The sequence below is a fragment of the Lissotriton vulgaris genome, chromosome 9 (genome assembly GCF_964263255.1).
Source record: "Lissotriton vulgaris chromosome 9, aLisVul1.2, whole genome shotgun sequence".
Lineage (NCBI taxonomy): Eukaryota > Metazoa > Chordata > Amphibia > Caudata > Salamandridae > Lissotriton > Lissotriton vulgaris.
Window position 1 is genome coordinate 456897175 of NC_141697.1, and position 19794 is coordinate 456916968.

The following is a 19794-nucleotide window of genomic DNA, read 5'->3' on the forward strand; positions in this document are numbered from 1 at the left end:
GAGTGGGAGCAACTCCACAACATGGTGAGCGAGACGCTGTGGCCGCAAGAGCGAGCGCAACTCAGCTAGATGGCCGCCACCTGGGGAGGCCCGTTCACGCCGCCTCCCCCCCCCCCCCCCGGGCCGCCGCACGCCAATTTTCGGAGCAGCATTGTAGGATACCAAAACCAGTGCGGCAGTTTACTGGACATCACCTGGGTGCCTGTCGTACATGTTGTGTCAGCCATGTGACACTGGACACAGACCGCTACTGACGAGGCCTCCCCCCGCACCACCCGGGACGCCCCACGCTGTTTTTCTGTGCTGCATTGTAGGATCCCTAAACCAGTGCGGCACCCAGGCGACATCACCTGGGTGCCGTCCAGAACTCTGCACGTTGTGCTGCCTTGGGACTATTCGCACAACAGACCGCTACTGACGAGGCCTCCCCCCGCCCCACCCGGGACGCCCCACGCCAATTTTCGGAGCAGCATTGTAGGATCCCTAAACCAGTGCGGCACCCAGGCGACATCACCTGGGTGCCGTCCAGAACTCTGCACGTTGTGCTGCCTTGGGACTATTCGCACAAAAGACAGCTTCTAACCATTGTTGATTTTTGTGTTAATAAATGTTTAAATGTTTTTAGTTTTTGTTCTGTTCATTATCGTTAAAAGTTAATAAAGTTTTATAACCTTAATTTGTTGGAGTGTTATCTATTTTTTGAAAAACGGGTGAATGGGGCCTTGAATCGGGTTATTGTCATGTGTGGGCTTTGGAAGTGTGCTGCTGCAGGATCGGACATTTCAAACTCAAATGCACGTTCTTTTTCTTACCTTTCCGAAGCATGGAGCGCAATAGCAGGCAGAGAAAGGGTGATGCACGTGTTGAACACTACCTGACCTGGCAAGTTGCTGGCAGTGCCCCCCCCCCCGCCCGCTCCTGAAAGAGGGCACACACACACCGCCGCCCCGAGTACTTCACAAATCTTTAAAAGACCATGCGCTTGTTCATGAGGCTTAAATGGTTTATCACCTCTTCTAGAACCCCTACATGGACCCTCTGACGTTTCATGGAAAAATTACCATGTAACACAATACCAAGCCCTGTCAGCTGAAACCCCCAAGGAATCGTGGGGCATATTATCAAGGGGGTTTATCTCCGCTTTTTTGGCTTTAAAAACCATGAAAGCGGAGATAAAATTATTTCCCTATTATCAAGCTGTCGCTAACACCAGTTAGTGACACCTAAAAGGAGATAGCGACCATCTTGGGCCCGGCTTTGCATGTCAGTGATACTTATCACTAATGACATGCAAAGTGGCGTGCCAAGATGTTAGCGACTGGAAACAGTCCCTAACATCGCTACCTTCTATTACCAACTTTTGGAGATATTCGCGCTAAGCGCGAATATCTCCAAAATCTAACACCTGCCCTGAGCAGTTCTTAGCCATGTTATCCAATGGGAGGTGGATAACATGGCTAAGAGCATTAGGTCGATAATACATGAATATCGCTGACTTTTCTGCGATAATAGCAAGGTTTATCTGCGATAAAAATCGCCGATGTGCGGCGATAATTTTTGTCTCTAAACAAGTTATAGACAAAAATTATCGCTAGTTGTTCGTAATATGCCCCCGGATTTTTGCTTGCAGAAATCGGGAGGCGGGAGACTAGCACTGAAATCAGTACTCACACGCCTGAATCAGGAGGATTGGCATGTCTGAATTCTCTACAGCTGGGGCCATAAACTACATCCGCAGGGGTAGGTGATAGCCTGGGACCAGCCTGGCATCTAAAATGGCTGCCGTGCACGACAAAATTGTGGCATTCGAAAAAAGGCAAGATGGCGCAGCCGCTGGAAGAGATATATCAACATATATCAGCCTCCTCAGCCACCCTCAGGAAACATAGGGGATTAGGATATGTCTCCCGCACCCCCTTATACCTAGTACTTTAATTAACGAAGCACAAAATGGCGAATTCCCGTTTCGCTACCAGTTTGCGGCCCAGTTCGCGGCCCGTGAAGCGCTTCTACCGTGAAAAATCATTTTTTTTTTATTTTCCCCACGGGACCCTTTAATAACCCCAACAACATTCCTAGGGGGTCAAGAGGGGGATACCTTGCCCCCTTTCATTAAATTCCCCCTTAGTTTTTCACCTTTTCTTCTCTCTCGATCCTACCGAGAGACAAGATGGCGGCCGCTCCGGACTGTCACGCAGCAAAAAAAAAAAAAAAGCTCACGCACAGCCGCTGGAAGAGATGTATCAACATATATCAGCCTCCTCACCCACCCTCAGGAAACATAGGGGATTAGGATACGTCTCCCGCACCCACTTATAACTAGTAATTTAATTTACGAAGCACAAAATGGCGAATTCCCGTTTCGCTACCAGTTCGCGGCCGCGCTTCTACCGTGAAAAATCATTTTTTTTTTATTTTCCCCACGGGACCCTTTAATAACCCCAACAACATTCCTAGGGGGTCAACAGGGGGATACCTTGCCCCCTTTCATTAAATTCCCCCTTCGTTTTCCACCTCTTCTTCTCTCTCGATCCTACCGAGAGACAAGATGGCGTCCGCTCCGGACTGTTTAGAATGTTGACAGACACCGGAGAGCCAATCAGCTTTCTGCGCGCAAAGTTCCGATAAGCGAAAAGTAAGCGGACCGGATCGCTGCCCAGAGCGCTGTTACAGATATATATCTTGGTTTGAACGTTAATTTCTCAAAAACTACTGGAGCACATATATTGAGACCTAGCAAAGGCACATCGGGCTAACAGTCCCTACAATTTTGCCAAGTTTCGTGCAAATCCATTCAGCCGTTCGAGCTAAAAGTGAGTCCAACCGCCCTATGGAAAAATGAATGGGAAAAACGCGTTTTGGGACCCCCCTTTTTTCTCAGCCCCCCCTTGACGAAACCCCACCAAATTTTCAGGGGCTGCTCAGAAACAAAATGTGCCATTTTCCTGAAAATTTCAGCCGATTCCGTCCACAAACGCCAAAGTTATTAGACATAGAATTTTCAAAAGTCCCATAGGGAAAAAATTCTAACTATATATACCTACTGGCGATAGCCAGTAGGTAATATATATATATATATATATATATATATATATATATATATATATGTATATATATATATATATATATATGTATATATATATATCTATATATATATGTATATATATAATTGTAATGATCAAACACAACAATAACATTTTATGTTAATCAAAAAATGAAAATAAAGGTTTAAAATATACATAAATATTATAACATCAATCTTATAGTATTACAATAAACTTAAATTACACCCACAAATTGTACACTTCAAAACATCAAAATATTAATAAAATATATTTACAACAAATACTGACTTTTAAACATTAAACAAAAATTATTATAAATAGATACATAAATAATAGATTCACAATAAAATGAGAATTTCAAAATATATATTAAACAGTATACAATAAACACTAATTATCCTTGACTATAAAAGGCTATTACTGAAAAAGAATTCAAACTAAGCACACTCTAACCAATTTTTAAAAAGTAGCGCAAAGTAACCAATCAAATTATATCATCAAATAACTAAACAATGTGAAAGGCACACAAAATGCAATTACTAACTGCACCAAAAACTACAAAAGCTGGCAAGAAGACGACAGATTGTCCAAACACAACCCGCAAACATAAGTGGAATAATATGCACAACTACCTTCTAAAGTAAGTAAAACATTTACTTTGACTAATGTATAAACAAATTCATTATTAACATCTTAGATTCTAGAAATTATTACAACATCGGGACACTGCTGTACCGAAAAATGACAGAAATCACATACCTGGAAATAGGCACACAAAAAGTAAGTCAATTAAAAAAATTAACTAAATACCAAATCACGCTAAAATGGTAAAAGTAAAATCAAACTGTCTCAGCCCCCATTAACTAAAAACAAGCAAACATTTAAAATAAAAGTAAAGCAATTTTTTTTCCCCGAACGGGAAAAGGAGCCACCTCGCCCACATTACATCTCCAATGGAAAACCCAAAAATAAAGTCTTCAAATTACCAGCCAAAATACAAATGTAAGGATAAAATAGGAAACGAGTACCATCATTTTGTAATTATGTTTATAATATATTATACATTTTTAAACATTTAGGGCTCATTATCATAACAGGCAGTCGGACCGCCGCCAGCTACCATGTCTGTCGGTCAGGAGACAGAGTGACAAGCAGGTGGCGGTCTGACCACCCAATTAGGATGAGACCGCCATCCTAGAAGTCGGAAAAGTGCCTTATTACATTGCAGACTTGTGCTGCGGCCCAGGAAAAGGGCCGCAAGCACAAGCTGCAGTGTGAAAGAGCACTTTGTGCACATCCATGCTCTGTGTGCCTGGCACCAGGAGCATGAATGTGTAGGGTGGCACTACATTTGCCCTGAGGGCCACTTTCCAGTGGTCCACGGGGTACGAGGGCGCTGCTTGGGGGCCCCAAATGTCCGTTTCAGACAGCCTTTTCATGCCTGTCGGACCGCCATGACAAGGCTGTTAGAAAGGCACATTGTGATCCCTACAGCGGTGCCTAAGCAGGCATCGCCTCCATGCCAGGGATACAATTCTGACCGCCACCCCAACAGGATCCTATATCCTGTAGGAGAAGGCAGTCTTTACCCCCGACCTTTGCTGTCCGACATCCTGCATCTTAATGCGGCGGTCGGACCGAAGACCTGTCTGTCGATGGTCCCACCAACATCATAATCGTGCCTTTAATTCATTGCATTATTACACAATTTTCAGGCATAATGTCAGCAAGAAACATCACATCGCAGAAAGGGAAATAATTACTCTCTCACATGGGCTACACTTACAGCCAAGAAAGGAAAGAAACGGAAACTATCAATTGGAAATGCATTAAATATTACTGTAATGCTTCCTATCGGGAAGAATTAAAGGCACGCTGATCATTGCTGCACTAGCGCAGGTCGCGCTGCCAGCGGGCTCTGATATGTTAAACTACCTTTAGCTTATCTTGGTTGCTTTACTTTTTTTATCCCCTGACTTTACCTACCGCTCTGCTGGGCTGCTGTCCTCTCACTCGCACTTAATTTGTGGAAAACTCACCGCCATTCGGCGGGTCCGGGTCCCGGGGCTGGATAGCTGTGGGCGCCATTTTTGTTTGGGGTGAGTGTGTTCTTGCGCGGGCGCCATCTTGGAGCGTCCCGACGCTCGACTTGTTTTGGGAGACGCCTATTTAAGGCGGACTTGCATTGTCAATCGTTCTGATCATTGCTGCACTAGCGCAGGTCGCGCTGCCAGCGGGCTCTGATATTTTAAACTACCTTTAGCTTATCTTGGTTGCTTTACTTTTTTTATCCCCTGATTTTACCTACCGCTCTGCTGGGCTGCTGTCCCCTCACTCGCACTTAATTTGTGGAAAACTCACCGCCATTCGGCGGGTCCGGGTCCCGGGGCTGGATAGCTGTGGGCGCCATTTTTGTTTGGGGTGAGTGTGTTCTTGCGCGGGCGCCATCTTGGAGCGTCCCGACGCTCGAGTTGTTTTGGGAGACGCCTATTTAAGGCGGACTTGCATTGTCAATCGTTCTGATCATTGCTGCACTAGCGCAGGTCGCGCTGCCAGCGGGCTCTGATATTTTAAACTACCTTTAGCTTATCTTGGTTGCTTTACTTTTTTTATCCCCTGATTTTACCTACCGCTCTGCTGGGCTGCTGTCCCCTCACTCGCACTTAATTTGTGGAAAACTCACCGCCATTCGGCGGGTCCGGGTCCCGGGGCTGGATAGCTGTGGGCGCCATTTTTGTTTGGGGTGAGTGTGTTCTTGCGCGGGCACCATCTTGGAGCGTCCCGACGCTCGAGTTGTTTTGGGAGACGCCTATTTAAGGCGGACTTGCATTGTCAATCGTTCTGATCATTGCTGCACTAGCGCAGGTCGCGCTGCCAGCGGGCTCTGATATTTTAAACTACCTTTAGCTTATCTTGGTTGCTTTACTTTTTTTATCCCCTGATTTTACCTACCGCTCTGCTGGGCTGCTGTCCCCTCACTCGCACTTAATTTGTGGAAAACTCACCGCCATTCGGCGGGTCCGGGTCCCGGGGCTGGATAGCTGTGGGCGCCATTTTTGTTTGGGGTGAGTGTGTTCTTGCGCGGGCGCCATCTTGGAGCGTCCCGACGCTCGAGTTGTTTTGGGAGATGCCTATTTAAGGCGGACTTGCATTGTCAATCGTTCTGATCATTGCTGCACTAGCGCAGGTCGCGCTGCCAGCGGGCTCTGATATTTTAAACTACCTTTAGCTTATCTTGGTTGCTTTACTTTTTTTATCCCCTGATTTTACCTACCGCTCTGCTGGGCTGCTGTCCCCTCACTCGCACTTAATTTGTGGAAAACTCACCGCCATTCGGCGGGTCCGGGTCCCGGGGCTGGATAGCTGTGGGCGCCATTTTTGTTTGGGGTGAGTGTGTTCTTGCGCGGGCGCCATCTTGGAGCGTCCCGACGCTCGAGTTGTTTTGGCAGACGCCTATTTAAGGCGGACTTGCATTGTCAATCGTTCTGATCATTGCTGCACTAGCGCAGGTCGCGCTGCCAGCGGGCTCTGATATTTTAAACTACCTTTAGCTTATCTTGGTTGCTTTACTTTTTTTATCCCCTGATTTTACCTACCGCTCTGCTGGGCTGCTGTCCCCTCACTCGCACTTAATTTGTGGAAAACTCACCGCCATTCGGCGGGTCCGGGTCCCGGGGCTGGATAGCTGTGGGCGCCATTTTTGTTTGGGGTGAGTGTGTTCTTGCGCGGGCGCCATCTTGGAGCGTCCCGACGCTCGAGTTGTTTTGGGAGACGCCTATTTAAGGCGGACTTGCATTGTCAATCGTTCTGATCATTGCTGCACTAGCGCAGGTCGCGCTGCCAGCGGGCTCTGATATTTTAAACTACCTTTAGCTTATCTTGGTTGCTTTACTTTTTTTATCCCCTGATTTTACCTACCGCTCTGCTGGGCTGCTGTCCCCTCACTCGCACTTAATTTGTGGAAAACTCACCGCCATTCGGCGGGTCCGGGTCCCGGGGCTGGATAGCTGTGGGCGCCATTTTTGTTTGGGGTGAGTGTGTTCTTGCGCGGGCGCCATCTTGGAGCGTCCCGGCGCTCGAGTTGTTTTGGGAGACGCCTATTTAAAGTCGTCCTCTCCCGCGCAGCGGGAACGCGCAGTGGGACGCTGTCGCTTAGCCGGAGTCGTGCCAGAGTCCTGCCCGTCTGCGCTCGTCCGCGTCGAGGTAGCGGGTCCGGGATATGGACTCTGGCCTCCTGACATTTTACCATCATGCGTAACATAGCGACGCTCAGGTACGATCGCGCTGATCTCCTTTCTATAAGAGACAGTCTTCTGGTGTGCAACCATGTCCCTTTACCCCCTCTTTCGGGACCTTATGATTGTGCTTGTGGTTGTTTCTCTCTGGCCTCACCCATTGGGGTGCGCCCTGTTGAAGGGACTGTCCGTGGCACTCATATGGATTGTACCGAGCAAGTACTTAATATATGGAGCTTGAATGTTAGATCTTTGGTCAAGCACCATCAGTCACTACGGGACGTGATAGATACGGACCTTCCTGACATCATTTTTCTTACCGAAACTTGGTTACAGGACGCTGACACTGCCATTATAAATCTGGCTTTCCCCTCTACCTACACGGTATTTACTCTGAACCGCTCGACTAGGGGAGGTGGTATAGCCATGGCGACTAAATCCTGCTTCCCGGCTGAGTGGAAGGCTTTGGATCTTCCAATGTGTGAAAGCGCCTCGTTTAAGGTAAAGGTCAGTCACTAATTTACCTTCAGTGGCGTGCTTATCTATCGTCCACCTGGGAACAACACTGCTTTCAAGGCCGCCCTTGCGGATGTGGTTAGCTCGCTGGCTCCTAGGTGTGCTAACTTTAGCATAGTAGGTGACTTAAATATACATCTTGATCAGACGTCATCTCTATCCATCAGCTCCCTGTTAGCGGACCTGGAAGCGATGCAACTTAACCAACTAGTCACCTCCCCCACCCATATAGGAGGACATATACTTGACCCCTTCTTTACCACCTTAGTTAGGGCTAGATCATCTGACCCGATGGTGGTGGGTTGGACTGACCATCTGCTGGTTAAGGTGTCATGTCCCCTAGACAACCCACAACTTAAACCTGTGGATAAACAGATCCTAAAGCGCAATTGGCGTAAACTCAAGTTGGAGGAGTTTGTCAGGATATTGGAGGCACAACCCCTAGGCAAACTGCAGAATGTGGAGCAGGGATATGAACAGTTTTGCAACTGGGTCCTTACTGCCCTCGATTCTCGTATACCTCTGCGCTGGGCAAAATGTCACGCTAAAAATCATAGCCCTTGGTATAATGAGACTCTTGCCGAGCTCAAGAGAACCTGCCGGCAAGCTGAGAGGGCCTGGCGAAAATCCTTTGATCCCACGTTAAAATCGCTGTACTTTGCCCAGCTTAAGACCTATCACAGAGCTATCTGTCAAACCCGGGCCGCTTATTATGCAGCTGAGTTTTCCAACAGCCCTAACCCTTCTAAGTTAATCTTCAAGGTACTCAAAGACCTGACGGGGAAACGGGCCACCTCGCAAGAAATCTGCACGGACTCTCACTGTGAAAGTTTGGCATCCTTTTTCGTGGAGAAGGTGCAGACAATCTACCGAGGATTTATACCATCTGTTCCCGGGGATGCTCCTAGTGATGTGAAGGTCTCGGTGTCCGAAACTCTGTCCACCTTGCCGGCCATGTCTAACGAGGTATTTGACACTCTGAGCCTCAAAATTAAATCTGGCTCCCCCTTAGACCCACTGAAGCCGGAGCTCTTTACCCGTCTCCCGCCTCTCTGTCGTGAGCCCATTTTGGACTTGATTAATCTCTCCCTCAGTGAGGGCGTGGTCCCGCCATCCTGGAAGCAAGCTGTGGTCAGCCCTATTCTGAAGAAACCCAACTCTGACCCCTTGCTCCCGGAGAATTACCGGCCCATCTCCCTCCTGCCTTGGACCGCCAAGGTCACTGAGGCACACGTGAATTCCATCCTGTCTGCCCACCTCTCTCGTAATAACATTCTTGACGAGAGTCAAAATGGGTTCCGCTCTCAACACAGCACTGAAACTGCCTTGCTCTTTATGACCGAGCATCTGCGGTCAGTGCTGGATGCGGGGCAGACTGCGGCGCTCCTATTGTTAGACCTGAGTGCCGCGTTTGACACGGTGTCTCATGACATTTTGATGCGGCGCTTGGAGGAAGTGGGTATTGGGGGGAAGGCTCTTCAGTGGTTCCGCTCCTTCCTCTCGGACCGGTTTTTTAAAGTAGCCATTCCACCTGGCCAGTCCTCTTTCCACTCTTTGGAACTGGGAGTCCCTCAGGGCTCTGCTTTAAGCCCCACATTGTTCAACTTGTATGTGAAACCGCTGGCTGCTGTCGTCAGGCAATGTGGCCTTACCATGACATCGTATGCCGACGACACGCAGCTGGCGGTGACACTCAGTGGGGACCCTGAGGTGACTGCGCCCAGATTCCGTGCAGGACTTATAGCTGTGGCTAGCTGGATGCGTAGCAACTGCTTACAGCTCAATGCTAAGAAAACCGAGGTCCTGATTGTAGGGAAGCAGGCGGAACTCTGGGGAGACCAGTGGTGGCCTTCCGAACTGGGGGTGTCCCCCATCCCAGCGGCCGAAGTTAAAAATCTGGGGGTTTGGCTGGATTCTAACCTCTCTTTTACCAGCCATACAAAGAAGACAGCAGCTACCTGCTTTGGTATTCTGCGAGGACTGAGACCAGTCCTCAAATTCTTTGACCCTCCCACTCGGCAACTGGTGGTTCAGGCCTCTATCCTTTCCCGGCTGGACTACGGGAGTGCCTTGCTGCTTGGAGTCAACCAGGCTGAGGCTACTAGGCTTCAGAGGGTGCAGAACGCTGCTGCACGGGCCATTGTTGGCCTTCCGAGACGATGTTCTGTCTCTGCTGTTCTGACCTCCCTTCACTGGCTTCCGGTCAGACAGAGAATCAAATTTAAGGCTCTCTGTCTGACATTTAAGATTCTGAAGCTTTCCTCTCCCCCTGCTTTGGTGGGCCTTATTTCTTCATATGTCCCCACGCGGTCGCTCAGGTCTGAATCTCGCCATCTGGCGATTAAACCTAGGTTCAGGCTGAGTAGGATGGGAGGACGCTCTTTCCGTGTTCTGGCGGCTGATCTATGGAATTCCCTTCCTTTACATATTCGCGCCCTAAATTGCCTGACTCTTTTTAGACGCGCCATTAAAACCCACCTGGTTGCCTCTGCTAATTGATTTCTCTTCCCCTCTGCTTTGACCTGTTGTGTTGTGTACCTGATCAGGCGCCAGGACGCCCCTTCGCTGGGGCAGCTGTGCGCCTAATAAAAGTTATTAACATAACATAACATAACATAACTACAAAAGATGACGTTATTATTAATGTAAGGGAACACAATCATCCCGCAAATGTCACAGAAATCGATGTAAGTCATGTACTACACACAATATTTATTTTAGTTTATTTTATTTTAGAAGTTTTCTATAGCGCTGTCAAGACCCAGAGGTAACAGAACGCTTTACAGTAAGAGAGTAGCATACAATCAACAGAGGCATGACATATGAAAGGTAATGCAATCAACGAGTGTCACAGTAGGAGCTGCATAAATGTACTGCAGAGCTTCTTTGGTTTCAAGGTTCAATGTGGGCACAAAGTTCAGGTGTTGCAGTCTGGTCCGTGTTATCCACAACCAAGGGAATGGATGAGGAACAAGGATTTGAGTTGGCTTTTGAATTCCACAAAGGACGGTATTGTTCTGATGTGCGTAGGGATGGAGTTCCAAATTTTAGGGGTGTTTCCCGTGAAAGAGCAGTCCGCTGTTCTTTTCTTTCTGGCTTTAGGTAGGATAAGCAGGAGTGAATTAGAGCTTCTCAGATTCCTGGCTTGGCCAGCTTTTTTGAGTTTTTTTGCCAAGTATTCGGGTTTGCCAGTATGGAGGGTTTTGTGGGTTAGGCAGGCCGTTCTGAAGTTACTTCGCATTTCTACTGGTAGCCATTTGAGTTCTTTGAGTGCCGGGGAGATGTGATCAGATTTTTTGATGCCGGTGATCATTCTGGCTGCCGCATGTAATGTTGTTTTGATTGGGGCCAAGTGCGATTTAGTAATACCTATTAGGATTGCGTTCCCATAGTCCAGTCTTGACAGTACCGGGGATTGAGTGGCCAGTTTGAGATCCTTGTTAAGAATGTATGGTTTGATTTTGTTCATAAGTCTGAGGTTAAAGAATGCACTTTTGACAGAGCTCTTAATGTGTTTCATCATGTTTAGTTTAGGGTCCAGGGTGACGCCAAGAGATTTAACAGAGTCTGCTAGAGTAAGATTCCCTTTGAGCGCATCGATTGCCTTTAGCCATTCAGTGATTTGTGGGTTGTCCTCCTTGTTCGAGATGAGGAGTGTCTCGGTCTCGTCTGGATTTAGTTTCAGATGGTTCCTTGTTGGCCATTCTTGAACATCATTCAGTACATCATTTAGTCTTTGGATGGCAGTGAGAGAGGAGGTTTACAGATAGATCTGTGTATCATCCGCGTAGAGGTGGAAGCAGATGTTGGATTTACTGAGTAACTTGGAGAGCGGTTCCATATAGATGTTAAAAAGCTGTGGAGAGAGCACCGATCCTTGGGGGACGCCCTTGTTAACTTGCTGGGTTTCAGAGGTGAAGTTCTTGATTTTTATTATTTGCGTGCTGTTGTGTATAAAGGAGGAGAACCACTTGAGAACTACCTCGCCGAGGCCAGCTCTTTCTTGGAGAGCCTTGATGAGGAGTTTGTGGTCCACTGTGTCAAATGCTGCTGAGAGGTCAAGGAGAATGAGGAGGCAGCATTTGTCTGAGTCTAGAGATCCCTGGATGTCATCTATGATGTTCAGCATCGCGGTTTCTGTGCTGCAGCCTTTTCCAAAGCCAGACTGGTGGGGGTCTAGGAGGTTGATGTTGTCCAGGTGTTGAGTCAGTTGATGAAGAACGCAGCGCTCAAGTGTTTTTGAGAGCAAGGGGAGGTTAGATATAGGTCTGAAATTGTTCAGATCTGTCGAGTCTAGACCGGGTTTTTTCAGCAGGGGGGTGACTTGCCCCATTTTAAGGCAATCAGGGACCACTCCATTTTTTAAGGAGCTATTTATGCTTTTGCCCCATATAGGTGCAAAAGCGTGCTTCAGTTTTTTGATTAGTAGGGGAGGAATGGGATCTGAGATATGAGCTGATGGTTTGGAGGTCGAGATCAGTGAGATTATCTCTGTTTCTAGAACAGGGCGAAAGCTAAGCCAGGGAGTGAGAGAAGAGCCAGGAGAGAGGGCAAGGGGTACAGCCGAGTTGCTCTTCTTGGGGTGTGATTCGTTGATGTCTAATGATAGTTCGATTCTTGTGTTCTTATCGTTGAAGAAGTGTGCAAAGTTGTTGCAGAGTTCTTTGGACGCCTGTACAGATGAGGACACTGGATTGGAGGTTTGTTGTCTGATGATGCTGTAGAGTTCCTTCGGTCTGTTTTTGGCCTTGTCCCGTGCCTCGCAAAAGAAGTTGGATTTCTTATTTTTGGTGTGGTTGTTGTATTTCCTACGGGCTGATTTCAGTTGGTCACGAAGGATTGCAGTCGGGTTATTTCTCCATTTTCTTTCTTTGGCTCTTAAGTTTCTCCTTTTTGTGTTGAGGTCATCGTTGAACCATGTTCTGGATGGAGTGGTTCTGCTTCTTTTGAGCTTCAGTGGAGCTAGTTTGTCGAGTATGGACAACAGCTCGGAATTGTATCGATCAGTGAGACCTTTGGTGGAGAGGTGGGCTTTGTTATCCGGGAGAAGTGAGCTTAACTGAGCTTCCAGGATATCCAGGGGTACTTTGGAGATGTTTCTCATCCATTTTGGGGGGTCGTGTGGAGGTTGGTAGGAGATAGTGTGGTTATTGATATGAAATAGGATCATATGGTGGTCTGACCAGTCGACGGGAAGTATGTGGTTGACCGTGATAGAGTTCTTTTGCGAAATGATGGCATCCAATGTGGCTCCTTTTAAATTAGTTTTCTCAGTGCATTGTTGTTTAAGGTTGTTATAATTGAGGAGGCTTGTTAGCGATTGGATAAGAGGATTGTGTGTCTCGTTCCATCGTAGATTCAGATCACCAAGAATTAGGTTATTGGAGTCGCCAAGTGCGCCTTGTGCTATCAGGTCGGATAGTTGTTCTCCGAAAGCGTTGTTTCTGCCTGGGGGGTGATAAAGCAGGTGACATAGTAAAGAGTCATTGTCTTTGGTCTTGATGATGGTGGATAGACATTCAAAAGAATCGCAGTCAAAAGAGGAGGTTTCCGAGATGCCTAAACTATCCTTGTGGATGATAGCAACCCCTCCTCCTGGCTGATCTATCCTGTCTTTGGTGATGAGGGAGAAGCCAGGTGGTACGAGCATGTCTAAACAGAGAGGCAATAGCTTATTCAACCAGGTCTCCGTGAGGAACGCAATGTCAATATCATGAGTGAGGATAGCCTTGGCTAGTTCCGTTGCGTGTAGTGAGGCCGATCTGCAGTTGATTAGTAAGCAGTTGGTGAAGGGCACCTGATTGCTGGTAGTTCTATCTTTAGTCACCCTAGGTATGGCGGTGAGGACAGGATGTCTCAGTGATTTGGTGCAGGGAAGGTCTTTCCAGTGTCCTGTGATCACTTGAATTTTGGATTTAGGAGAGTCTAAGGCGGAAGTGTTGTATGCAGCAGCTAGTGAGGCAGCTTCACTGTCTGACATAGGTGCTTCTGTTCTTGAGGGCCTTGAGGACGGGTGTTTTGTAACTGATAGAGTATCGATCTTGGTCCTAGTAAAGGGGGCTCTGGTTTTTGCGGCCTTAAGTGCACATGATCCTGGGACCCAGTAGGGGGGACCGTGCAGCTGGGTACTAGTGGTTTCTGTGGGCCCAGGGGGGCAGTTTGTGTTGAAGATGTGGGGAGACCCGGATGGGGTTTCAATGGTGGTTTGCGGGCTATACCTAGCACTACCTCCCAACAGCCTACAACTTATGTACTAAAAGATATATGCCCTAAAGTCATCAAACAGTCACGGGGCAGCTACCAGCTCTACTCACTGTAAAACGCTTAATAGCATAAACTACAAAAGCCCCCAGTAATAGCCCTCCTGTCACTAGAAGATACCAAGCCAAGATACACATAACAAGGAACCCTTCCTCTTACATGATAATCTTAACAAGGGTAAACACATCATAATATATTTTACCACAAGTAACTTAGTAGAACTAACCCAATGTCAAAAATGGATGATGGGTGGGACATTCAAAAGGGGTCTCAAACCATTCACTCAGATATACACCATACATGTTGAGTATCAAAACTTTAATATATGATTCATATATGCCTCTCTGCCTAATAAACAAAGTAGCACTTACTACAAACTAGAGGAAATTGTAATCACTGATGTGACACCCTAAAAAGTCTTAATCAAAGCATTACAGAATAGGGTATGTTCTCTCATGTGTATGGGTCAAGACTATTTAAGAAATCTATTCTATCACAGAGTAAACAGATTAAAACACCTTGCAATATATGGCACTAGATACGTTGTCAACTGGATGACGGCAAACTCACTCAAGGTCAACCCAGATAAAACGGAAGTACTGGCCATCACTACAGGCAGCAACCCATGGACCAACCACTTCTGGCCACGGGAGCTAGAAGACACCCCGTCCCCAGTTCCCGTTGTAAAAAGCCTGGGTATTAAAATCGATGACAAACTTACATTGACCAACCAAGTGGCCTCCGTCATCGGGACCTGCGTGGGCTTGCTGAGGCAGCTAAGGAAATCATTACCGCTCCTTTCATTTTCCACCATGCGGACGGTGGTGACCGTGCTGATTATATTGCGCCTAGATTATGGCAATGCGCTATATATTGGGTTACCGGAAAAGTTGCGATGAATGATGCAACTTGGCTGATTTTCAAGGTCCGCAGAGGCACACGTGCCACTCCCCTGCTGCAAAAACTTAATTGCCTCCCCATTAAACAGCGTGTTAGATCCAAGGGTATTTGTATCGCCCACACGGCCCTCTATGGGCAGGCCCCAAAATACATCAAAGAGCGCCTTCGGAAATATGTCCCCGGCTACATCCTTCGGTCATCCGAGAGAGGCCAACTGGCCTGCCCACAGTTTAATGTGTTTGTTTTAGAAGGGTTTTTTAATTGAAAAAGTCCTTTTAGGATCATGCACATAGGTGGAGGTATTCAAGCATAATATGAAGAAACTCAGGTCTCCAAGCTGCAAACCTACTGCTACAGATATGCAACACCCTCTTTGATGGCATGAATAAGTGACACATTCATTTGAGTTGCAAAGAGTAACAACAAGCATTTCTTTTCCTGTGGGTTTGAGGTGAAACTAGTACAAAATGCATTTCGAAATTCTGCCTGTCTCCACCTATGGTGTTCCGTTTTATCCGGATTGATACAATAGTGTATAGAATTCAAAGTTTCTTCCTTTGACTTTGTGAAAAGGGCCGTTTTAGATAAATGCCACAGTTGCTCTTTTAGGCATAGCGGAGTGTGCCCCTGATCTGATCCCACTTCTTTTGGGGTATTTCTTTGTTGTCGGTTAACTACTGGGTTGCTGGTTTGACCAGATGATGATCCTTCAAAACAACAGGATCAAAGTTTGTCTCTAGTGTTTGACTTTCAGCATTCAGTCTTTTTTGGATCTCAAAACTATCATCACTAAACACAACATGTATCCCACCTTCATGGGTTTCAATCTATCAAAAGTTCACATATGTGTTTTACTACGTTATACTAAATTACAATCATGAGGAAACAATTTACATATTTCTGGTCTAGATATTGTTCACAGCCAGGTAAAACAAAGGTGAAAATGCAATAATACCTTGCAGACATCTTATCGCAAGTCAGGGGTGATGATCTTCAAGTAGTCGCAGCAGTAGCACGTTTCACAGTAGTATTATGTAGGTCCAGAGCTGTATGTCGCAAAGGTAAACAAAAGGAATCCTCTGGAAATGGTATAGGCACCTCCACTTAGAATTCCGTCTTGGATGCAAACTAAATGGCACCCATCTCTGAAGGCTTTTCAGATGCCCTGGAATACGTCACCCAATGCTTCTGCTTTGTAAGCCTATGTGTTTTGCAAACTTGTACTCACAACAGACAAGAGTTATTTATACATTTGGATCTCATCTATCTGTAGTAGAACTAAAATGTTTATGACCATACGCAACGAGTGAGTTTTCCTTAATGCAAAAACAAATCTGTTTTAGAGTCTATAACTGCCTTCTCACAGGTTGGCCACAAACCGGAGTCAGGTACCTTATGCCAGACTAATACTGATTGAGCTCTTCCTCCCAAGGTACCCTGTGCAGCATCGTCTGTGCTTGGGGATGCAGCTACAACAAAGTCCACCGGAGTCCTGGGCTTTATAAGAAGGCTCAGGTAACAAGGTTGCCACTCCAGCTGCACAGATCAGGCTAGATTGAATCATGGTTCTGGGCAGAAGATGACAGGCGGCACGGTGACGGGCGGGCAGTCAAATACTGCTCATGGTGGGCTTTTGGAACTGATGTCAGCCTCTCCGCTCCACCCCACCCCACCCCAGCTATGCTCATAACAGCCAATGTGAGTAGCTAGTTTGGGTGAGAGCTGTCCAGTGCCACAAGAGGCCTGAAATTAACACAACCATAGAGACAGGTGTTGTTTACTTTTAATGCAGGGCATTAAAAGACACTATCGTGGATTTTTGGGCCACAGGTTTCGCACACGGTGTCTGCAAGCTACCAGTAGACACTTGCAGTTTCACTGTAACAGCTGTGTTAACATATATGTGCACTAAAACTTTGTATTCCTTCCATCACTTGTTGTTTGTTGTCTTCATTCTGCAGGAGATTGCTCCAGGTCGTATTACAGCCTTATCAAGGCTGGATTGGGTGATTGTCCTTTTTACTCTTGGCCCACCTTATTGTAGTGAGGCTTTTGGAATTGCTTATATTGTTGTTATCATACCGTGGATTCTCATACTGCAGGACTTTATCTGGGGCGCATCCCGGCACAGGCTGGCGCTGGCGAAGTTTTCTTGCCAACGGATAGGGGGGACTGGCTGCCCCCTGCTTCGAGCACTACTACCTGGCCGCACAACTGCAGTGGGTCGCCCTCTGGTTGGCAGATAGGGGCAGAGAGGATACAGCAACATTAATGCCGCCATACTCTCTAGAACGTGTAACTAAACTTTTTCACCCACTAGCGGCACCTGAGTGTCCTACTCCACTTCTGCTGGCAGTAGCGTATAAGTGCTACCAAAGAGCCTTGTTCCTAACACGTAGTGTGATTCCATACGCGCCTGCCATACCTTTGGAGGGTTCCCCGGGTGATGAGGGGGTACTCACAGGCTCCATGCTCACAGAGTGGCGGGAAGCTGACATCCAGACACTTGGCGATCTTTATAGATATGGGGCGCTCGTGGCATATGAGACGCTAGTAACACAGGAGGGGCTTCCCCCCAGGGGGTTCTTACTGCATTGCTCATTGATAGCGAAGCTGACCGTCAGATGGGGAGATGTAGCGTCGGAGTCTGAACAACACTTAACCATGCAGTACCTACATGTCATGGGAAGAGGCAAGCACCTGGTTCGCTGGTTTGCTGCATCACTACGAACACATACTGCGACTAGTTTAGCCCCTCTCAGAGGTAAATGGGAGAGAGACCTGGGTAGGCTGCTCGTGGACAAAGAGTGGGATAGAGTCCTAAAAAGCCTGGTGCGCATTCCCAGAAACATGCGATTCCGTCAGATACAACTGTACATTGTTCATAGAGCCTACCTCACACCTGAGCTAATTAACAAGTACTTTCGTCGCTCCGACGCGTCCTGCCTCAGGTGCAATGAGGTGGGAGCGGGGCTCCTCCTTTCCCTGTGGAGCTGTCCTGGACTGAGCACTTACTGGAATGCAATCAGCGAGCTGCTCAGAAAATGCACTTGCCGCACTATCCCCTTTGATTGGCCCGAGTACCTTTTACACCATTTCAGGAGGACACCCAGGAATAAGGTGTTGTCTCGTTTCCTGGACCTGGGGCTTGTGGTGGCGAAGCGCCTTCTCACAAGGCGGTGGAAGGCGCGTGACCCGCCAGGCGTACAGGCATGGTCCTCTTCTCTCCAGGCGTGGGCCCGGGCTGAGTGGACCGCCATACGAAGGGAGGAAACACTGGGGATCCGAAAGGAACCTATAGCGGAGCGTTGGGAACACATGCTTAATGCCTTACAACTGCTGGAAGGGGAGGGAGACGTGGGCGGTGCAAAGGATGCGGAGGGCGCCCCTGGGGGCGGGAGCATACCAAGGGCGTTCTCCTGCCATAATAGTATGCTATGTATAATTCCTAATCCAATGGGGCACAAAGGTTACAGTACAGGTGTGGTTGTGGCCGGGGGTGTGCGCGTGCGGGGGTGGGAACCGGGGAGTCGGGGGGGATGGGAGGGGGGTAGGATGTGGGTTGAAATGTGACTGTGGTTTCACCGCTGTTGTTACAGTTTTCTCTTGTTGTTGTTTTATCAATATTTCATCTGTATGTAAGTCCAAGATGGGGGCCTACCCAGAATATTGCTATGGGAAAGGGCCCAGCGAGTGGACCTTCATGGACAGTCCTGGAGTCTTTATCCGATCAGGAACTCCACAATCCAGCCACCCTTGGGCGAATACCCCATGACTCAGTAGCTGCACATCCTAGCCATTGCGAACCTAACATGCAATGCTATGATGTTTGTGAATATTTGTGAATATTTGATTGACATGCCCAGGTAGTTGTGCTTAAACAGATGATGCTCCTATTGTATTATGAAACTCTAAAATGCCAATAAAACAGATTTGACAAAAAAAAATCGTACCGTGGATTCTCTCTTGCTTTCAAGAGAAGCGCTTATCTCTGGCTTATTATATCTTGCTGAAACGAGCCTGTGCAATTTTGCTTATAACACTTACCCACCACGGACACTCTGATGCTGCCTTTTCTCAGGAGTGCCCGTTTTTTGTCTTAATGCCCTGAAGAAGCCCATTACTGCACAAAACATGTCGTTGTGGCTTTAAAAAAAATTATTTGAATAAAAGAAGAGACTTGAAGAAAAACACTATGGACACAGACTTGATAATGTGATATGTGTCTATTTTGTCTGGTTGCTAAGTGGTGCACCTTTGCGATTTGTTTGGAATTGTTTGGAATTGTTGTTTGTTGTAGTTTAAGCCCTAAGTGTGCCGGGTATACCCAGACGTGGGTATACCCAAACGTGAGTCCCATGCTCACTGTGTCATAGGACTCAAGCTGCTCTCAGTTGATCATGCCAAAATGGATTGAAACAGTCTGGTGTTGTTTGTGTTTTCTTCTGGAGGAAGGCCTTGTCCACCAGGTCAGGATGGACTATTCGCACGAGGAGCAGGGTCAGTACTGATTTGCATAAGGCAACCCGCTGTCCAAAGTGACATGGTGGGTAAGAAATTATGGGATCGTCAGTGGCTGAGGTTAATTCAAGCATTCCATGCATCCCTTTGTTGTGTGTTGTAATATTTGATAAAAGCTCTTGTATCACTTGCATGAGCACAACCACAAATATATTTTGCATTTAGAATAATCCAAATCGTGGTAAAAATTACACACAGAAATGTGATGGAATCTTTTCAAAATTTAAAAAGCGTATTTCTCTAACTTTCAGAAGCTTTTCATCTCAGAACACCAGATGATATAGAGGTATTTTTAG